The 23,055-nt window shown below is 40.2% G+C and overlaps 1 protein-coding gene across 3 annotated transcripts in view; it reads right to left on the reverse strand.

The window, feature by feature from the left end:
- The window catches only part of LOC111233432 (glycerophosphodiester phosphodiesterase domain-containing protein 5-like), a 43,999-nt gene extending 27,357 nt beyond the window's left edge, over positions 1-16,642 (reverse strand). For all 3 annotated transcript variants that reach the window (XR_002665604.1, XM_022761243.1, XM_022761242.1), the window contains exon 1: positions 16,266-16,642. The gene's annotated coding sequence lies outside the window, so the exon portion shown is untranslated. The remainder of the gene's footprint in view (positions 1-16,265) is intronic.
- Between the last annotated feature and the right edge of the window lie 6,413 nt (positions 16,643-23,055).

Raw genomic sequence — 23,055 nt, forward strand, 5'->3', positions numbered from 1 at the left:
TTACTGGAGTAACATGTCCGGCACTTTGATAGAAAACACACACTGGCTGGAGAAGCACCATTCTTTTGAAGCAAAGCCAGGCCTCAAATTAAGACCTTGTTTCCCAGCTCTCGTTTCCAATGACAACTGAGGCTGCTAGGAGCTTTCATCAATATGATCAAGGTTAAATAAAAAAAAACAAACAAAAAAACAAAAAAACAAAAACAAAAACAGAACAGAACAGAACAGAAAATTTCAGTGATCATGAATATATCACACAGTCACTACATATCTGGACCAAAAGGCAGCGAATAGGCGTCATCCCTCCCTTTCATGCCAGGCCAGAAAAAGAAAAGGCCAACAGGTGTAACAAGGATGTTATGCAACAGTGACATTTTATCAAAACCCTTTAACTTACAGTATTACAAAAAATAAAATAAATGAAAATCGGTGCATGCTGTTTTGTACAGGTTTGAAGGGCAAAGTGGCAACTGAAACTGCAAGCAAAACAACAATCCCGCTGTGAGGCAGTGAAGCCAAATGTGCACAGGGCCTTCTCGCCTGCCTTTTCTAGATCCCTCTAAAACTAGAGGGTCTTTTCATCATTTAATGCTTCATCTGAACTTAAGGCTGGTGAGGGTCCGTATCAGGGAGAGAACCTACTCTGGTGCCTGATCCAGCTTCACTACTCCCTCTCAGTGTGGAGGAGCAGCAGAACACTGTGATACTTTTGAAAAAGCCCACAACTCATTTCCTTCATGACTAACGCTGTTGTAGTGACCGCAGTGAGAAGTACCAGGCTGTGTTAGCTGTGAATATTCAGAGTTAAATCTCAGTCTTCCCATTGAGCTGCTGCTGACTCAGCACTGAGACTCTGCAATCAGCTATAATAACAATAATGATATTACAACAGTGCTGACTGTTATCACAAGTTTACCTCACTCTCCGGGGACATGATGGAGCCTGTTGAGCTGTTGCTGCAGTTGCAAAACAAACACCTCAGTTCAATCTGGGGTTGAAAGTGCATCTTGGTGTTATCAAAGCATAAACTATGCATGATTAATGGCATCTCTCTTCTGATGAGAGTCAAACAAACACAATTAAGAGTGTATACACACAAACACGTCTCCCTGGAGCCTTTCAACTGGAGATATTCCTCTTTACTTGCAGTTTGTGAAGCACAGCTAGCATAAGCACAGCTAGCATATGGCTCAAGTCTCATCTGATGTTTCAGAGCTGTTCTGCATGCTAACGATACTCTCCTGCTGTAATCAGTCTGTCTCAAGCGCTGGGCAGCTGCTCATTAGCATCTGCAGCAATGGCCATGTTTCCTGTTATTAGTAGAACTGCTCTGAGGAGGGCGGGCCTGACCCGAGGGTATAATGAACCTGGCCCACCCCAGCAGGACTACAGGGGTCTTTGACAGGCAATGTGCAGTGCTGCTCTGTGCCTCAAAATGAAAAGAGTTAAGAAGAACACTAGCTCAAAAATCTAAACTCTTAAATGACCACAAAAAAACTTCCTCAAAACTTTCAAATATACTCAAAAATTGCCGAATTCAAAGCTCCATTTTAAGTTACAAAGCGTACTTACTATACTGTACTGTGAGGGGGCAATGAGAATCAAAGCCCTGGTGCTAACATGGTTGCTCCAGCGCTTCACCCACTGACTGACAAACTCTGTCAAACTAAACCAGACACAGACCGGATGAATGCAGAGACTCACAGTTTCATGTCCCACTACTGTCCAAATACGCTATGCACCAGTGTGTTCTCAACAATCACCTTATCTTATCTAGAGTCTGCACCAATGTATTGCCCAACCTCTAGCTATCATGCAGCCAGCTTTACCAAGTAACAACACTGCAGTCTGACGGATTTAGACCTTGATCAGATCAGGCACTGCTCGACTACTGGCATGGCTATTATGCTTGTCAGACATTTCCTCTGAATAAACAATGTCTGACGGTGGATGGAGATCACAGCTTTGCGAGCAGTGGTCTGTTTAAGGAATAAAACTGGCAAATTTGGAAAAAAGCAACAGGGCTCTACAGATGGTATTGATACTTATAAACTCTAGGCTCAGGCCTCTGATCAGGGACAATTCATTTTTTTTGTTCAAATAGTGGTAAGACTTATCAAAAGTGTTTCCATTTTTCATTCATTCAGCATAGACTGGAGTAAATAAATAAAGTAGTAACTAAACTTGTCAGACCACTGGAAATTAAAATATATATTAAAAAATCCCATTGACAAATAAATCTAAAAGTTTAAATTAAATTTCTTATTTAATTATTTATTACACAAATCTAAATGACTGGATTAAATGTTTCATATTAATATTGGTTGACCTGAACTTCAGTGACGGTTGAGTATAATCAACAACTCCAAATATTAAGAACAGAAGGCAAATATGAATGTGCGTCTGGGCATGTCTACCAAGCCCTTAAGACAGAAAAACAATCCTGCAGTTGACACAGTGAAGCTGTGTTGCTGCGTTCATCAAGGCAAAGTAACAACCACTTTCAGCCTTGTCATGTTGTCACTTGTTGAAAAATTATAAAGTTAAAAACCTGTATCCACAGCGATGTCTCCATGTTGTTATAGCAAAGTGGTTCATGCGCTTTATGTCGCAACATGTTTACCCCCAAAACCTTGCATTCATGCAGGGTCGCAGCCACTTGTATCCTTAAAGTCAAAAATATCCCATTCACCACTGCTACTTCAGTTGAGCTGCACATCAAAAACCCTTTAATTACAACTATTTGATGTAGGATGTTATCATAATTAGGCAGAGCAGCACTCAGGCTCCAGATTTGTTACCTTGAAATGAGAGGCTCATCCATTTTTTTTTTTTTTTTTTACTTCGTGGTTAATAAGCTCCTACTCTCCTCAAGGGTGTATAAAGACAGATGGAGAACTGCTGCAATTAATCCCTCTATCAGCATGATGTCTTACCAGAAACTAATCAGTTAATATGACCCAGTGGACAATTACATCTTCAATAAACGAGAATGAATTGGCAGAGTGAAGTTAAATACAGCATGAGTGGTGATTTTATTCATCGAAGGCTCTGCAGCTCTACCAGGTTTTGCCAACATGGATGTAACACCTCTGACCACTGTAGGTGTAGAAATGTGACCACTATAAAAGAGTAAGAGCTGTACTGTCTCACACACACACACACACACACACACACACACACACACACACACACACACACACACACACACACACACACACACACACACACACACACACACACACACGAAACAAAAACAAACTGAGCATAAAATACAAAAAAAGACCTTCCCCATGCTTAGTCAGACATCAGGTTCTATAATAAATAGATCCACTGTGACAGCTTTACCTGTCCGATCCTGTCACCTGCACTGTCCCTTCATCACTGAAAAAGATTAACTAAGTGAAATCAACAAGTGATCAAAGCTTCTCTCCACAGGAGAAGCAGCTTTCCTAACATTTCTGTGTCTGTCACAAATTGTCTGAACTTGGGTCAATAAGAAGAGAAGTTATAAGGGGTATATGAAAAACTCCCGAAATGGCTGTTGTCATCTCGTTTTCTGCTGCCTCATTTCCTCCAATCAAAGGCACGGCGAGGGAAAACAGTCTGCAGGGGAGGAAATGCTTCAGCAGTTTCCCCAGCAGAAAGCAGTATCTTCTTCTGACCAGGGAACTGAGGGAGAGGCCAAGCAGCAGAGAACTGTGGGACCGAAGGCCAACCCACTGCTGAGAAAGAAAAGATCCTTAAAGGAATAGTTCACAAAAAAGGGGGGATGAAATATCCTCACTTAACCACCACACTGTCATTCAAAACACCACTGTAATGTACAGAGTGGACCCTTAGCCTTTCAGTATTATGTAATCCTGTACAACAGGCCTTCATTTATTATTGCTAATGTTGTGCAGCTCATAATGTTGGATCACTAACTTTCTCAGGGAGCAATCTGTTCATGTTTATATATAATTATTGACTTTTGACTGAACAGATTCTTTACAAAGGTAATCTTTACAGTAGGCCCACTGTCAAGTGATATTTCACTGATCCTAACCTTCTGTAGTTACACATCAGCCTTCTCCAAAATGACAGAAGTGTCTGATGAAGTATTTCTTTGGAGGTCCAATGAGTGTTTTGGAGGTGTATTATTGCAATATGGGACCAAAACTCACAAATTTTTAACTCATTATCTTGTCCTACAGTGCATGATAAAGTGTCCCAACAAAGTGGTAGACGTGCATGACTTTTGCAGACTCAGTGACGCAGGTCACAACGTAGATTTATGTGTAAATTATGTGCAATGGCCAAAATTAGACGCAAACACCTTGGTTACACTGAAAGTATAAACAACATGGAGTAATCTTGTCATAAACAAACCTGCAGCACATTAAGGAATCTATTCAGTCTTCTGAAAATGGGCCTTCATTTCATCTGTTCATGACCCCCATCATGTCTGAATGATCTGAACTGCTTATTGAGATGTGCAATGGATACCAACTACCGAGACTTGGCTGAACCATGTGGCAACACAAGATGCCTGTGAGGGAATTGATTAGTGATACAAAGGTGATAAAACCCATTATAACAAGCAATGAGAGAGTCATTACATGAGAGCTGTTAGAGCTGGTTCAGCACTCACAGTCGAGAGCTCTCACTATAGAGAGACTGGGCAAAATTTAAAATTTTGTGATGACGGATATATCATCCCCCAAGCAGTACTCTTGGTAGTAAAAACGCACACTACACTCCTCTTCCACTGTTTAATCTTAACAAACCATTGTTGCTGCTTTCTGTAAAATAACTCCTGTCACTTCCTGTGCTCTGTAGGACAGACCAGCAGAACCAGACTCCTATGTTTAGATCAGTAGATGTGCAGGCTTTTATAAACTGGCCATTGATTCAATTATTACTGTGTTTTATCAGTTGGAACAATGCAGTCAATTGTGTATCCATGTAAAGAAAATTGAAGACTTTTAGTTTAAAGAGTAATTCAAAAGTGTAAATTATGTCCCGAGGCCACATTGTGGCCTGTGTTACACTGTAGTTACCAGTTCAGCAAATCTGAGCTAATCTTCACGCTGCTTTCTTTAATTCCTCTTGCCATGAGACAAAGCCGGGTGAGTTTCCTGGGAAACCAAAAATCTAGAGACGTGCTCTTCCTGGCCAGGCATAGACTGCATAACGTGTGCGTATGTGCACTGTACAAAATATAACTACTTCAACTTCAGGTGAAGCAAGGGGAAAACTACTGTCACTAACTGATTTGGTTAGATCAAGTTCATACATAAAGCAGAGCTGTGGCTCAAAGAACAAAGGTGGCCTGAGCTCTCTTTATGTTAGACTGTACATGCAATAAATCTGGAAAATCTCAGCATGTTGTTCCCACAAACAGTTTTCCTTTGCAGTTCCATTTCTTTCTCTTACAGTTCATCATAAATGAATACTGCCTTAATATTACTTTTTGCTCCTCCATAATACAGACTACTTACAATGTCAGCCTTTTAATAACATAATCTCGGTAAGAGTGCCGGCCCAGCGCCTCAGTGGTAAATTGTAAAGTCTACACAATAATGCATACAGCCAACTTTATTATAAAGAACAGACTGTGAAATCACAACTATGTTACCACGCATTGCAAAGACAATCATGTAGCAAGCAATATAAAAAACTGAGGTAATAAACTTGTGTCCACCGTGTCAATAAGCTTATTCACTTCAATTACTTCTGAGACCCTCAAAGCAACCGTTTTATTTGGTTTCTACCTGTATGATGAAAAAAAAAATATCAGCCAAATAAGCTCTCTCTCTCACTCTGTGCTGACAGACTTGAATAACACCACCATCCATAATCATGGAGATGATGAGCAGAGGATTCAAGCCATAAAAAAATACATCAATTGAGCTGCTCAATATGAGGCCATAAGCCATAAGGCTGTAACCTGTAAGATGTTTTCTCCAAACAAACAATAAAGAGTTATTAGTTTACTCCTTGCCAAAACATAATTTTGGTGGTCTTAAAGTTTTGCAAGTAATGTTTTAACAATAAAAACTGATTTTTTTTTTTTCAATTAACACAATTTATTTATGCTAGTTTATGCAGGAAGCCTCTGCATTCCCCGACAAAAGCAATGTTTGGCAGGTTTCCATATAGAGTCATCTTAAATGCAGCCATAAATATTATCAGGTCAATGTAAATCATCATCATGATCCTGACCAAACCCCAATATATATCACTCCCATGAGTCACTGTGGTGTGTGGCAGAGAACTGATGCCCACAGCTCCCGTTCATCCTGAATCTGACAATAAGTCCCACCACAAACCATTTGAAAATTGCCCTGTCAGCTGCTGTGCCAGTCAGTGACAGCTATCGCACACATAGAAGGAAGGAGATTTGTGATACTGCAGAAAACAACACCTTCCCTATTCAGACATAGGTCCACGTGGTGAGAGTGCAACTGAGCAACAAAATAAAACTCACACCCTGTCTAAAGTTTTCCAGCGAAGTAAAGCATGTGTTTGATTTATGCATCTTTTTCCAGGAACCTTGTGTACAAATTAACTGAGCGTTATAATAGCTTCACCAGACAAATGACTGATCTATGGTAGAATCAATCCCAGCCAATGATTTCACTTTGTTAGGGCCACCAAGGGTGACCATGCACCTACAAATAGGATAGCTTGCTTTCACAGAATATTGAAAGGGAGGAATAATGATTAGTTAATGACATGCAAGCAAAAGGCAAGTTAGTAAGCACTGACAAAGCAGAATTAAGTGCATCCTGGCTAACAAGCAGTTTTCTATGATGTTAGGAAAGGTTGATGTCAGGAAAATCATTCTCAAGGTCTTCACTCAGCATTTTGAAGATGTAAAGGGAAAAAAAGCTTCTTTCCTCTACGCATTTCCATATCCAACTACAAATGGTTACCTGGATTTAAAACATTAAGAATAAACTGCCCTGTACATGTGAAGATGTCCTGTTCACATTTTAAAGCATTTACTTGTATACACAGAAATATTGAACACAGAATATCCCTTGTTACTTCCTTTCATGCAGGTGCAGCAAGTAAGCTGGCCGAGCATGTGGCTTTAGTTGTGGTGTCTTTAAAAAAGGGCTATTTGTAAGTTTTCTCTGCTGCTGAATGTGGTTTCTTGCTGGGATCGGGTGGTGGCAATTTTCGCTCGACAAGAGCTTTGGCCATTGTTGCGTTCACAAGAGAAGAGGTTATAATACACCTCCTAGCAGCACATCGTCTTCAGGAAGGCTACGGTGAGTCGCTATCGGAAAGTGACAAGACAGGCCAGGGCTAGCTGGTTAGCGAGCTAACTTCAGTAGAAGAAAAGACAAGAGTTAACATTGGTGTTGCTTTCACCGCTTGAGACAGCTCTTTGTGAGTTAAGGAATGAAATTTGATCATGAACTCACAACATTTCTTTTAGACTGACAAGTAAACTGCTGTTAATGCTAATGCAAATTTTTTTTCGGCATGTTTTTCAGCAGTAGAGATACAGACAGGAAATGTGGAGAGAGGGAGAGAGAGAGAGAGAGAGAGGGGCAATGCAACAAAGGTCCCCTGGTTCGAAGTCAAACTGTGGACGTTGTGGTTACGTGGTATGTGCTTTAACCATTACGCTACCAAGGCAAATGAGAAAGAGGCAAAAAAGGGGAATGAGAGGCGACACATCTATTGGTCTTTGCTACAACCAGTTCTTTGAAGTCAGCTTTGTGCCCCTCAGAATATTCCTTGACATGGTCATAAGACAGAATGCAGTTTCATCTATAAGCATACAAGCCCTGGGGGACAATGAATATTCAGTAACACGAATCAGTGTTCAAGTTTCTCCAGCTCTCAGAGCTTATGACAGCAAGATGCAAAAGTGAAAAAAGAAGTACTCAACACATACTTGTTGAGAGCCGCTGGTGCCAGAACACTCTGTCTCGACAAATGAGAATAGAGGGGTACTGCAACATGCTCACATAAGGACTCTCAGGTGTCAATGTCCTTCCTGATCATGATATTGATCATGTCATGATTTCACATTTAATTATTATCATTACTTCTGAAATTGACAAGACCAATTAAATACCAACAATCTTGAGCATCTATTCTCTGTGAAACAAGGTTTAAGAAAGGCACCAAATTAAAATAACTATTTAACAGATAACATAAGGGAGTGGACAGTTTGATGGAGCACTGTGAGAATGATTAGGGTCTTCTTGTGGCCAACTTAGCCAAGAAGTCATCACAGCGTCTTACAAAGGCATATATTAAACCTACAAAGACAACCATTAAACCTTAGATTTAAAAAGCCATGCTACAGGGCTGTGCCACGCAAGGTAGTGAGCAGTGCTGCTGTAGCGCAAAGCCAGCTGGGAAAGAAAAATTACTGTGAGGAGAGATACTATGCAAACTGACCGACAGCGGCAAATAAACAGAATTAGTAGAGCTAGGGGGGGTGGGGTGGTGGGGTGGGGGGGTGGGACGGTACAAGAACATTCAGACAATCTGACAGTTCTCATCTCACTGCTCATCAGACTGACAGCCCATCAATCTGAAAAAATACAGGTCAGAGATAATCCAAAGAAAAATTAATCTAATCACAGTCCATCAGTATCTTCAAATTAGAAAATTGACAGCAGGAAGAGGAACTGCCACGGCTGTTATTCATTTCCATTATTAGAGCAAAACAAAATGAAATGACTGAAAAGGAAATCCACCGAGTCATTTCAATGTGGATGAAACAACAGAGGTTTAAGTGGGTCATGTGACATTTGGAGATATCACTCTCATTTTTCATCTGGAGGTAAAAATAATTGTAAACGAGTGGGCTTACATTTTACAGTGTGCAGCCACTTTCATGGGCTGAGGTTTGGTTTCTGAGGAAAGGTGGTGTCAGAGAGAAGTGTATTTGGTTTGCTGCAGACTTATAAGCTGGAATGTGGCTGCAGGGACAGAACTTGGCAAAGTAATGTGTCTACAGAAAACAATAAAGCTGTACTAGGAGCTTTATGGAGTCTTGTGGATGAAGGGGGAATGGTCATTACTGACTTATGTGTCTGAAGCACTGTAAATGCAATGCTTCTCTGCTGAGGCATCACCTGTCACACCATGAAAATAGAATATTTGAGCAGCTTCTATTAGGTTTCATCTACTAGGTGTCAAGTGCAAAGGTGGGAGTATTCCTAATGCCTAACGCATGTGTTTTGCAGTATGAGGAATGGACCACCCAGACACTTGTTTTGGTGCAGAGGCAGAAAGGAGAACTTCACAAAGAAACACCATAGTTGCCCTTTGTGGGGTTTAAACACAGAACCTTCCTGCTGTGAGATGACAGCGCTAACCTCTGATCCACCATGCCACTGTTTAGGCAGCTGATGGTGTGTGGGTTTGAATAATTAGCACTTTTAAAGACTTGATGACATTGACTCTTGTCTGCTCAATGTATATTTGCACCACGCTTTCTCATCAACTTAAGTACAGCCTGTGATTTCGGTTGTCTGGAGGGAAAGTGAAAGGAAGCGTTCAGGAGAGGAGGTGGATCCCACAGAGAGGAAGGCCAGGCTATGAAGAGGCAATAGGAAGGACATGCATGGAAAGGCCAGAGCTGAATGTCCGTAATGCCTACACAAACTTTCGAGTTAACAAGAATCCATAGATTACAGTTAAATGCTTTGGCTTCAGTTGGATTATAAAATCCTTAGCAACAGTAGCATCCCTAATTGGAATACATACTAATTGTATTCTATATTTCATCTATGTATTTTCTATTTTCTTTTCTTTTGTTTATTATATGACTACAGTTATGAAATATGTAAATGCTAACATGCTGATGTTAAGCAGATGCAGAGTTTACCATGTTCACAAACTTAGTTTATGAATATTGCACAATGCTAACATTTGCTAATTAGCACTAAAAACTAAGTACAGCTGAAGTTGATGAGAAGGTCATAAATTTTGCAAGTATTTAGTCATACTATTAGACAAAGTGAAAATTTGACCTGATGATGACACTAGATTAAAAGTCTGGGGATTACATTTCATACTGAGGCACATGAATCCATACCAATTTTCATTACACAATCCATCCAATAGTTATTTAGACATTTCACTTATAAAAACAAATGTCAACTTCATGCTGAAAGAAAAAATTAAGGGATCAGCAAAGTTAGTAGCATTCATCCCTCTGGGACTGTGAATGTCTGAACCAAAGTTTGTTTCAATCCATCAAGTAGATATTTGGATATTTTAGTGGAAAAGTAAAAAGATTTTGGCCTGCTGGTGGCGATGGAGGAAACATCAAGATATCATCCCCTGGGGACCATGAATGTCTGTACCATATTGGTTGGACTGACTCACCGACTACCACACAGAGTGATATTGCCATCTATAAAGCCATGCTGCTAGAATGGACAAAAATGCAATATAGGTAAGCAGCCTATGATTTGCGACCATGCATTAAGGCCAAAAGTGATGAGTGCAAAGGTGAAAACCAATGTTTTCTGACATATTTTCTGTTCCTACAAAAGGCACCTGTAGGTATGTTCGAGAGAGAAAGAAAGCCAGGATCAAATAGCAGGGGGATAAAGATGGTTTTGGGGAGAATAATGGGGTATGAAGACGGACACTTTGCCTCTTTTATCAGACTTACTTGAGTGTGTTGGTGTTATAACCAGCAACATCTGGATCGTATATTCAAGCTTTATATGAAGAGGTTTCTTTTTTAAACGGCTTTATAGTCTCCGTTTCATCTGGATTTGATGTTCCTTCTTGCTGATTATTAAAGCTCTGATAATGAAAAGTGAACTAAGGTTTAAGCTTCTGTGTCCAGCTCGCCTGGCATATCAGCAGCTTCCATTAAATAGCCCGTTCCAGCTATCCAAGCATATAATTGTTACTTCACCTAACTGTTCATAAAATGGTCCATGAATTTGGAAATCAAACAGAAAAATGGGCAGATATTTTTGGATGTTTGTCAACTGATAAAATGAATGGTAATTTTTATACATCTACAAAATGCTTTCTGTCTGAAAGAGTATAAAGGCAACATATATACAGTCCTTTAAAACAACTTGTCAGAGCTCTCCAGACTACTTAAAGTACTTTTCAACCCAGGTTCCAATTAAATTTTTTATACAGTTCCCCATATAGTTGAACCCACAGTATTTAATCCAATAAATGTCACTGCTTTCACAGCTGCTTTTGCCATGATTAGTCAACAGAGAGGGAGGTGTAGGGTCCCTGACCTGTCAAAAATCAATTGCTGTGAACTGTTTACCTTCTACAGCAGATATGTGTAATCATGTCTCATAGAAGCAGAGAGCATTCAGCTTTTCAGGTCAATTAAATTATTAGTTCTTTGGGCAGCCAAGTTGTAGCAGTGAAATCTGTGACTGCCTTACATTTTCTTGGCACGATTGTAGTGCTGCCTGGCAGAAATCTTTGGAAATGTATTTTCCCGTAACTCAACCTGGTGTACAGCACTCCCATTTACTATCATCCTGCTTCAAGAAACATAAAGCCATGGCAGAGGGAGTTATGTCAGGACTCCTCCTTGCCTGACTGCCTGTTAGAGTTGAGAGAACGTATTCTGGGGCTGGTTCCCAATCATAGGTGATACTATAGTGCTGATACTGTGGCCTGGAAAGCAAACAGCTGACAAAGACATCCGTGGCATGCAGAGACACGGTGGGAACCATTGTTGTACTGTGTGCAAATGGACAACTCCATTGGCGTAGTTCACCCAGGCCTCCTCAGTCTGAATGTTTTTCATGGCCTAGAGGAAAAGAAAAAAGTGGGTGGACTGGTATATTTTATTAAGGTGCCATCTGTATGTCTGCATGAGGGCTCTTCACCACCATCTGTGTGTTGACATTACACCAAGCTCTGTCCTCTACTGTGACTGCTGTCTGAGCCGCGAGGCAGGGCCAGACGAACAGGTGCTACCATGGTGAACTTGGCTTTCTGAGAGAGTAACTCTACTTTCTCCTCATACGAACATTTGGCTTCTTTGATTGTATTAAGGGGATGGTTACACAACTGTTTTCCCAACAGCAAAATGGTGGTAAATATAAGTACAGTACATCTGAAATTAACTTAGACCATCAAATAACCTGAAAAACTACTTTCTGTCTTCAGTTAAGAGGATTACATAATAACCTTAAACAGTTCTCACTTAAAAAGGTGATGCAGAGACACCTAAGGCACTGAAGACACTAAAATTATAGAGAGGCTCATTCTCATGTTACAAAATTTACATTTTCCTAGCCACAGAAGTCAGTGTTTGAACTCTGTGGTAGTGGGTCTCAGATGGTGGGAATATTACCAAGAACGAAAGAAAAACAAGCAGAATTGTGATGCAGTCAAGGAGGTATTGTTGCCTTCTTTCAAAGGGGAACCTCAGCTTTGACAAAATAACTGTGCACCTCCCAGTTTGTCTGAGTGCTGGGCTTTGAAGAGAGCTCAAGTTGCAAAATAGCAAAGACAGTGAACCAAAGCCTGTAATGCTCCTATGGGAGTTAAATAAATGGCAATTAGCCCTGTAAATTTTTGGAGCAGAGAAGGGAATTTTCTTATATTTTCTGGCTCCCATTTGACAACGATTTGTCACAAACCATAGTACATCAGGTAGTGGCCTCACAGAAAACCTGTTAAAGGGATCTGCAGGATCTGCTATGCATTGCAAATATCGAGCATGTTTGACACAGAGGGGACTCATTTGGGAACAGCAGGGCTCAAACCTTCTTGGATGACAAAGGATCTAAGCTCAGCTCTCCCAGCCCACTCTGTTCTTGGATAGATTGAGAGCTGAAAGATGCTGACTAAGTCAGTGTTACCACATGCAAACAAAGAGCTGACTTCTCACTTGGTTTTGTGGATAAACAAATGAATTTCACCAAATTTAGATTATATTTGGTTTGTATATTCAGTAATACACAAGCTTGTTCTCTTAGACATTGTGAAGCAAGGCCCCTCTTTATGTGAATGCACGTCACTGACTGTCTACTTACATGTTTTATTTTTTTTATTCATCTACGTTACCATGACACTTTCAACCTCCATACACCTCACCAACTCTCAACCAATCACAGCACCAGACCAGCTCACACTGTAAAGTCTCACATGCTGCCACTCCTCGTCACCAAATCGACCTTATGCTAGCATGTGCGGCTTTACAACTCTATTGACACTCTCCTAAGGTGGTGAGAAATGTATTGGCAGAAAGAAAACATTGGTTGCTGTAAAGAAGCAGCATGATGTAAAAGTACTGTGGAAATTATAGCCTTCTACTGAGTCAAGGCTGTTGTGTACACAGCCTTGCACCCATGACTTTCTTTCTCATTCTCTCAAATCTTTAAATCCAGTTTCGTTATCCCTTCCTATTAAATATTTGCTATTGCTTCAGAGAGTGGCACCACAAAGAAATCAGATTTTCTCATGTGGGTGCTGCAAATTAATAGCAATGCTTTCAGAAGTGTGCCAGCTCTTTGTGGAGCTTCATTATCCTTACTGGGGATAGACACAAAAGAGACAGACAGATAAGGCCGGACTTGACTTCACTGCTTCAGGGCAGCCAGCGATAACAGGTCATAATTCTGCACAGGTTTGACAGATCATCCAGATGTGTTCTTCTGGTATATGAAGCTCGCAAGTATCCTACAGAATATATATTGCAGGATGAGCACTGGGTATGTTTCTGTTCTTAGAAACAGCTATTTAAAGATACAGGGCATAAACATATAAATACATACAGACTTATGTAAGCAGGACAAAGCAGAATGGCTGGGACACAGAATCAATTCTCATCTCAAATGGGAAATAGGGTCGGCCTCTGTACACAGTGCACCTCAACATGTCTAAATCAACAGCACAGCTAATCTTATCTGACACTTTATTAGGAACACCTGTGCACCTGCTTATTTGTGCAATTATCAAATCGGCCAATCGAGTGGCAGCAGTGCAGTGCATAAAATCATGCAGATACAGGTCAGGAGCTTAAGTTTATGTTCACAATAAACATCAGAATGGGGAATAAATGATCTCAGTGACTTTGAACATGGTATGATTGTTGGCACCAGACGGGCAGACTGCTGATCTCCTGGGATTTTCATGTACAATAGTCTCTAAGGTCTTACTGACGAGAGAGGTCAAAGGAAATTGAGCTGACAGAAAGGCAACGGTAACTCAGATAACCACTTTTTACAACTGTGGTGAGCAGAAAAGCATCTCAGACTGCACAACATGTCAAACCTTGAGGTGATGGGTTACAACAGCAGCAACAATCCATGGACCCAACCTGCCTTGAGTCAACAGTCCAGGCTGAATCACCAGGCTAAAATCCAATAGAACAGGTTTGGGATGTGTAAAAAGGGGAGACTGACAGCATGAATGTGTAGCTGAAAAATCTCCAGAAATGATGCGATGCAGTCATGTCAACATGGAGCAGTTTCCAACATCCTGTGGAATCTATGCCCATGAAGAACTGAGGCTGTTTTGACAGCAAATGTAGGCCCTACCCAGTATTAGTATGGTGTTTCTCATAAAGTGCTGACTGAGTGGAATTCAAATCAGCAGTAATATGCATGAGATCTCAAAGCTAGAAAAAATTAATGGTTTAAAAGATGTATGACAGAACATGAATTCAGTGGAGAAATGCATCTAAAAGACTGTGTGTGTGTATGTAAAAGAATAGGTAACCATTAAGTGGATTACTGCTGTGAATTTAGCACACCACATTCCGCACTGTTCCAACCGATTACATCTCCCTTTATTCTCCATTTCTCCTCTTAAAATAACATTTATAAATCAAGGGTGATCTTTAAAGCATTTTTCAAACAAACCAAGCCTTTTCAGCATGGTTGCCCATGTTTTGAATGCAACACCTTTCTAATCCACACAAATTTGAAGAATGATAGAAGTACAAAGTATATGTTATGTCCCCATTTTTCCAGTTAACTTCAAAATGTCAACTATTGTATCATTTTCTCAAGTTCCTCAGCTGAAATAGGAGCAGTTTGAGTATCAAGGGTAATATTTATTTTCTAACATGCTGTACAAAATGACTTTCAGTGTCATGACCTGAAAACATTTTCATAGTCCTGGCTGTCCTCAGGATGTGAGCCTCTCTTACCAAACAGGAGCAAGAGTATTGTACAAGCCAACAAGAACTTTAAAAACACAATATCCAGCACATTGCTCTCCAAAGCCCTTCAATCCTTTTATAGACGTTGTAAAAAAGAAATAAAAAAAAGAACAGCCTCGCTGTTCAAATTCTTGACTAATCCTGAGTCATCCATCCATTGAAACTCTGACTAAACAGGCTCCAATATCTTTTAAAGTAATTATTTACATGCCTGTGGGATGTAAATAAATGTCATCTGTCAACTAAAGCTCAGAACAAAAACAAATAAGTGTTAGCTGTTTTTACTGGAGGTGTAGTGACAGATGGGGAAGTGTTAAAACGGCCAAAAAGGATGTAATGGTTAAAGACATTGGACCAAATGGCAACAACAGCAAAAGTTTTATGATGATTGAAGTCCTGTTTGTTTACCAGATTAAAACTCCCTCTGAAGGGATGAAGGGATACATGACATGAAGGTAATAAGTAAATGTACACACTTCCTTGCTAATGCACCAGCATCACCCAAATGGCAATCCTCATCCTCAGAGGACAGAAATAAATAATGGTGTCATTAATTATGCAAGTAAGTGGCAAAATGAGTAAAAACATATGCGCACAGTAAATATGACTGGATGAGATGAATCAACAATTAGTCTCTGTAGTCTTACTTGCATTAAGCAGTTTTACACTGCAATCATTATCTTGTGACAGATATAAACTGAGGATGGGAAAGTCGTGAGTCAGTCTATACTTTCACCAAAAGGGGAAAACGTTCATGGGATAAAACATCATGGGCGTGTCCCATGTCTGTGGGTGCACATAAGACCACCAGTGAGCAGTAATCTAAGTACTTAACCTAAAGACTGATGGGTTAAAAAAAAAAAAAAGAAAGCATATGCAGGAAAGAAACTTGTGTCAATCCTGAAAACTCAGGGAAACTAGTTTGACTTTGGGCACATTACAGACATGTTAGCAAATGCTACCATAGTTAAACCTCTTATTACAGAGTGTCACAAATTGAAGAAAAAAAAAAAAAGGTAAATGTGACATTTAACTACAAACATGTTCTGAAAGAAAAAAATAAAGCTATCCATAAATGCTCCCATTACAACGTGATGAACATGTCACACAACCCATAACGTTGCACACTCACCTGTCTGCTGGCTGCTACCACTTTTCTCTGATTTCAGAGGTAGCTCAGAGGTCCACGGTAAAGCTGGGGCTTTTCTTTTTCTTTCCCCTAGACAAAAAGCCCCGAGAGTCAAACGGTGACAACCCGTGTCAGAGGTAACGTGTTAGAGGTGAGTGGCACACCGGTAAATGCTGACAGAGCTGAAGTTTTACACCGAAAACAAAAGGAGAAAAGAGCCGGGGTGAGAACGGACGGCGTCAGTTGCTTCGGGTTAGCTAAAAGAGGTCCCGTCTCATGTTCTCAGACACTTGGTCCTGCGGGGTTTTTTTTCCTCTCTGTGAGTAGAGCGTACCGCTTCGTCCCTGTTGGCCGCGATATATACACATACACCGGCAGAGTAACTGAACGTAGCCGACTGAACGGTGGGTGGAGTGAGTGTCGGTCTTTTTATCTCCAGCCCTCCTGTACAGTGAGAGAGCGTCACCAGGCTGAATTTACTCCCGGTCCCCTTCAAGTTGCATCGTTTACCGGACTGCTGTACCTTTGCTACACCGTAAAACTCTTCACGCCATTTTAATCAACTGCAATTTACAAAACTAAGATAAATTGAAGGGTATTTGTGAGGTTTTAGTGTTGCTTGCCGTTATTCTGTGCCACTATTGGCACCGAGCAGTGAGAGATAAAGAAGCCAGTAAACTAAACTGCCAACAACGGTTTTCCCCTAATCGTCAATTCGTTTGAAAGCAGAAAATCCGATGTGACGTGAACGCAACAGCACGCAAACACAATAATTTAAAAATAAGTTCAGTATTTTTCAAATCTGTCTAAGCAAGAGTCAACCAACTTGATTTGTCAAGGTCGTCTCCTGTTAGCTTCAGATAAACTTTTGAATCCCTCATTTAAGCACATTAGGAAGGGATCAATTTTTGGATTTATTGTTAACAGGCTACAGAATAAATGTCACAAATATCCATGTTGGTCTGCTTAGTGTGGTTATTTTATACACACCATCAGAGCAGGTTTAGGTCTATCTTTTTTTTATCACATTTTTAGCACAGATCTACTCTCCAGTATCATTGGAAACCATTGTGATCTGAAAAAAGAAGATAAATAAGTTTCAATAATCCACCAGGCATTTAAACAAAGTAAACACTCAAACCACCAGAGGGGTCACTGGCCTTTTGTGCACTCAGTGTTTTCCAGGTTCAGACTTTGTCATCCTCTATCATAGGCTATTGACAAGTATCAGATGACTCATTAAACCAAACTGATTTATTAACATTTGTCAAAAGAACACCATCTGCAGCCATAGTCAGAGACAGCGTTTAATGTCAGCAGTGCCTCACAATTGGTCAGTTGACACACACCGTGACACGGTTAGTGTTCATCCTAATTTGTCCTGTTAAAAGATGTTCAGTTACAAAGATTGGTTTGATTCCATGGATTGATTATTTAAAGGGTGAGAAACAAAGTAGAGTTCTTTTTCACACAGCTGCACACATTAAAGAGCATGACAGTATTGAGTGACACGTATGTTTAGTTTACTGTTTGTTTTGTCGCTGTAATGTTTCTCAGCAAGAAAGCTACACTGACAAATTCCAATATTTATTGTACCAGAAAGCACAGTGAAATGTATTCAGACTGTGATGATCATCTTTGATAATGACAGGTGGTAGCAGGTCTCTGGTGTGAGAAATGACTCAACAAGGGATACAGATACAGTGTTTGAAGTGTTCAACCATTTTCAGATCGGCTGCATTCAATTGCTTATCCCGAACTATGAACATGTCAAGTGGAGGAGGAGCTGTAGTTAAAAGAAGAAACGGTTCAGACTTATCACCAAGGAAACAGTCAGTGTGATGTTGGCAGAAACATTAGCATCATTGGAATCATGGAAATTAAAAGTGTGTGTGTGTTGTCTTGCAATGTTTCAATTGCATCAACTGTTTTTAGATCAAACAGCACTTTAGATATCAGGCATTAATACAAGTCAAATAGATGTTGAGATTATATCAGCACCCTTGCATCCATGCAACCACTCATGCAGACACAGTGACACAGACACACACACTCTGACGTTGTCTCTTCGTGAGCATCTACAGGTTCGGGAGGCAAGGGAAATGTTCCTCTCAGGATGATTTCCTGTGGCACATCCCTGTTTGATGTGGCTGACCCGGGTTTTGCTACTCCTCTCTCCACAGGTTGGCATTAGTCAGTAGCTCCAGCTGCTGAGCTTTGTTTGAACTCCGCCCATTTTAAAATGCCAACCAGCATCCACTGGCAGGAAGGGGAGGACTGCTGGTAGGGGTCTCATCTGCAGGTGGTGTTGCGTAATGCAGCAGGGTCAGGCGAATAGATTGTGACTGATACTGTCTTAAAGGAGACAGAATTGGACTAAAGCAGGGAGAAGGGGAACAAAGAGTCACACTCTATCATCTAAATGCCAATACAACAGCTTGTTCTGACTTTGAAGGTCTGCTGGAATTTCACAGCTGGGTACAATCTTTTAAGAGGCCTCACATCAGCTCCAGAGAGGAACAGAAACAACACTGACTTTGTATAATACTTATAGATTTCTTTAGGGGGGTGGTATGAAAACATTGATCTTGGACAGTTTATCTAATATATGCAGCATCTATCCCACTCGTAGAAGCCAGAGAGTGAATGTTGTGTTTCTTGATTTTGCAATGTGCTAATGAATGTTGGATTTCAGTTTCCTTTAATTTTGCCATGCTGAAATTATGAAACCAGAAAAATATATTTGTTATCCATAAATGCTGTTCCTCTGAAAGAGTTCAGGGCCCTGCTTTCTACTTCTTCCATGTAGAGGTTTGCCACCATGGGAGGTGAGCCCATAGCACTGCCATGCTTTTGTCTGTAGAACCCCCAGTTATATTGGAAGTAGGTGGTGTTTCGCTGAGGTCCAGTAGTTCACATATCTGTTCTGGGTTGAGGTTGGTTCTATTGTGAAGGGTGTTGTCGTGTAGCAGGCGTTGCCTTACGGTTCCCACCGCCTCCATAGCTGGTATGCATGTAAACAAGTTTTGTGTGCAGACCATTTCCAATAAACTTTTAAATTGAGTGAGTGAAATGGGATTTACAGTGTAGGCTATGCATGAGGCAATGCAGCTCAGTTTCTCTCCGTGTACTTCAACTCACTTCCACAATATGACTCACATCTAAAGTTTTTTCACTACATCCACTTCAGTTTGCATTCTTCATCCCTTTCCCCTTTTTTTCCATCTCTTCAAGCAACTTCAACTGCTTCTTCATACAAATTCTTTTTTTTTATTTAGTTTTTTTTGGGCTTTATTATGATTGGGACAGTGAGAGAGAGACAGGTAAGTTAGGGAAGAGAGAGAGGGAATGACATGCCGTAAAGGGCCTGAGTTTGATTCAAACCCAAACTGCTGTGGTATGGACTGAGCCTAAATGGTATGCGCTCTACCAGGTGAGTCACTGGAGCTTCCCTCTTCATACTAATTCAAGGCAGCAATGCAGTTTGGCTTCAGCTTGCCCCCTTGCAGTAGGATGGCTTTATTCTTCAGAAATTGCTGTTTCTAGTTTTCTAATAATGAATTAGATTTGCTGACCATGCAAGTAACTTTATCATGTGTGTACTGACAAATCAATGATGAATGTTCGAGTTTATCTTTAAGGATGCTGTCCTGAAAAACTCTGGGGTAGTGGTGGTAATTTATCCGGTTGCTTTTAACTCCATCTAGTGGTTGTTATTCCACACTACAACAGCTGGCAGTGTATCTGTGGTGTCTGGCCAACAATTAAAATGATTGCTATTGCTTCTTCTAATATTGTAGACATTCAGAGTTTATATCCAAGATATTAGGCTTCCCTAAAAAAGTAAACAGTAGCTGGATGTCTTTGGTTTATTTTCAGAACTCTTCCTGTTTAATTTTTGTCATTCATATTTTTAGTGGAAAATATAAACTTGCAGTAGCCTGTCTGTATTTTAAGATGAAGCCTGATGAAATAAGTAAAATTCGAAAACATCGTAAGGGTAAAAGAAAGAATACAAACTTGAAGACAATATTACTTAATACTTCAATTACTGTGAAGCATACCTTGGAGGAAGCTTTCAAAATTCTCCCACCAGGGGGCATGTTTATTCTACATTAAGACCATTGAAAAGATTCACCTTCCTAATTCCCATTTCACAAGTTATACTGTAGGTCTAAAATAGACTTTTTGACATTCCTCAAAAGTGACAAAATAATCTGTAAATGTTTTCTTTATCTGAAATAAGCAAGTACAAGTAGTAGTTTTGTTTAATAAGGTTTCAACATCAAAGGATATAGACTAATGTATTGTATAAGATCATTTGGATTCATTGGAGTCGCCCAGAAAGATAATTGATTATACATTTTTGATTAATTTACATCAGGCAGATGGGTCCCAAATGTAGTACTTTTGTAGGGGCGAGTACTGTATGTATTGTATATCAAAAAATCAAAATAGACACAGCCCATTTATATCAGCTGTTGTTTAATGCCTTGATACACATTTCATGCCGTACAAGTCCACTGCCCACTTTTATTTATCTTCACCTCAATAACATTTCAGCTGGACTTAACCTGCGGGTTGATATGAAAGTCATTTGATTATCTACTTATAAAACTTTGCATCCTAATGGGTGTTCAGTTTAATGCTACTACATTATAATGTGAGTCTGGTTTAGACTGAGAATTACACAGATTACTGTAACTGTATATGATGTAGTAGCTCTGTGCACTCATAGACACAAAACCTCAGAAAGTTACATCACACAGCAGAGCTGAAATATTTCTCAGGTCTTGCATCATTGGCAGCCCTGCTCTACTTCCTCCAGTGAAGTCTTTGTGTCCAGCATTTCCTCCCTGTGGACTGGTGGCTGTAGCCATTTAGATACACAGTTTATCAACTATCACAGTGTTAAGATTCCTTTAGAAACCCGTCGTTGGATATTTTTTCTCAATAAAAATATTTGTCTTTTAGTCCTTCCTGAGTTCTTTAAACTGTTTCGGATGCACGTCTGTAGCATTGGAATCAGTAAACAATATGCGCATAAGGAAGGTATATTAGAGAGGAAACCCTACACTGATACATCTGGAAGAGATAAGCAGGACGAGAGGTGTTTAGAAAACCCCCAAACAGTTGCAACAGGCTGCCAAAACCCTGTTAGTCTTTTTGGTTGCAGAACTAACACAGATGGTTTGCTCACAACCCCCCTATAGCTCTGTTTTCTTCAGCAGTAGCAACTATAATGCAACTGCATAAACAACTGTTTGCCATCCATTCCTTACAAAATGTACAATATAACAGTACAGTACAAATATTACAGTCTTACAACGCATAAAAATAATAGTGATCACCTTACATTTTCCATCATTTCAATCCAACATAATCTATCATTTCAATCCGAATGTATAGACTAGAAATGAAACCAGAAAGCAAAAGAGAGAAGGAGGGACAGACTCAGCCGAAGATACAGTTGACCGAGACTAGTGCGGAGGTCAGTGTAATCACGTGCAGATGTTGAATGGGCCTCTATCCCTGAAATAGCATTTTGTTGCTGTAGTTTGCAAGAATTGCTCCACCCTCCAAGGTCTGCTATTCCTACTCTTACATCAGATTCTGTAGTTGAGAAAATGTGACGTATACTGACAATCTTTTCACTTTCACCGGTTGAAATATTGCATCATTTATTGCTGCGCCTATAGCTCTCACATCCTTCCCTGCCATGTTAGAGAAGATGAAAGTTTCACAGTATTTAAACTGTTTGTGTGTGGTGGTGATTCAGAAAAGTGCTGGAAGAGTCTTTATGCTCACACAGACACGTAGACACATGGTATATATTTAGACAGCATAAAGAGGTCACACACAGGGTGTGTGGTCTTGGAGGACCCCTGTGTCTCTTTTATCCTTCCTTAAAAAAACAAAGAATTAACATCTTGTTCTGTTGTCAGTAAAGATACCTTTCTGCATGATTCTTGTGTGTAATAGGGCAGTTTTTCTGTAAAGCTAGCATTACAATGCAGTATCACAATGCTGAATTTGCCATGAGATTATGTAGTGTTACAAAATGAATGCCTAACTATACGCAGTCTTTCATGTTTCCTGTCCATGAGCTGCCTTCACATCCTCTGTCTGTGCCTTTGTACCACATTAGGTAGACAATGAAAGGAATGCTTTTTAAATGGAGATTAAGTGTAAGAGGAGATCTGACCAGGCTTGTTCGATCCAGAAATTGCCCTCACTCACATGCTGAGGAATTTGAGTGTAAACTGTAGCTCCTGGGTTTTTTTTCCGAATGACAAACAACCCCCTCACCGGAGGGAAGCGGCTGCAAGCCTGCCCCCGATCATGTGAGATCCTAGTGAGCAGCATTTCAATAAGGAGTTAGGATTTGGAGATTTGTTTTCCTCAAACCTTCGTAGAACTTTCTGGATGTCTCCCGCAGCCAGTCATTGAAAAAAAGGCCAGTCAGTCATCAGTTGGCATGTCAGGACAGTCTGCTGAGAGCTGCAAAAGAGGAGGAATTTGGGGATTAAGAGATTGATGGAATTCCTCTGGTTGCAAAGTAGTGTGTGTTAAACATCATGATCAGTATTTTATACTGCACATAATGTGTTGACAGAGTTGACATTATAGCTAACAATGTTCATCTTTGATGTCGTCATGCGGTCTTTAATATCGATCAGTAAAGACTGAACAGATTTCCATACATTATACGTACCCCTTATTTTTTTAAAATGTTCCTGCACAGAACAAAGGAGGCCCTGGTCAGGAAATGACAGTTTTTATGACAGTGGTC

Source organism: Seriola dumerili, unplaced genomic scaffold (genome assembly GCF_002260705.1).
Source record: "Seriola dumerili isolate Sdu_G_001 unplaced genomic scaffold, Sdu_1.0 BDQW01000391.1, whole genome shotgun sequence".
In the NCBI taxonomy this organism is placed as follows: domain Eukaryota; kingdom Metazoa; phylum Chordata; class Actinopteri; order Carangiformes; family Carangidae; genus Seriola; species Seriola dumerili.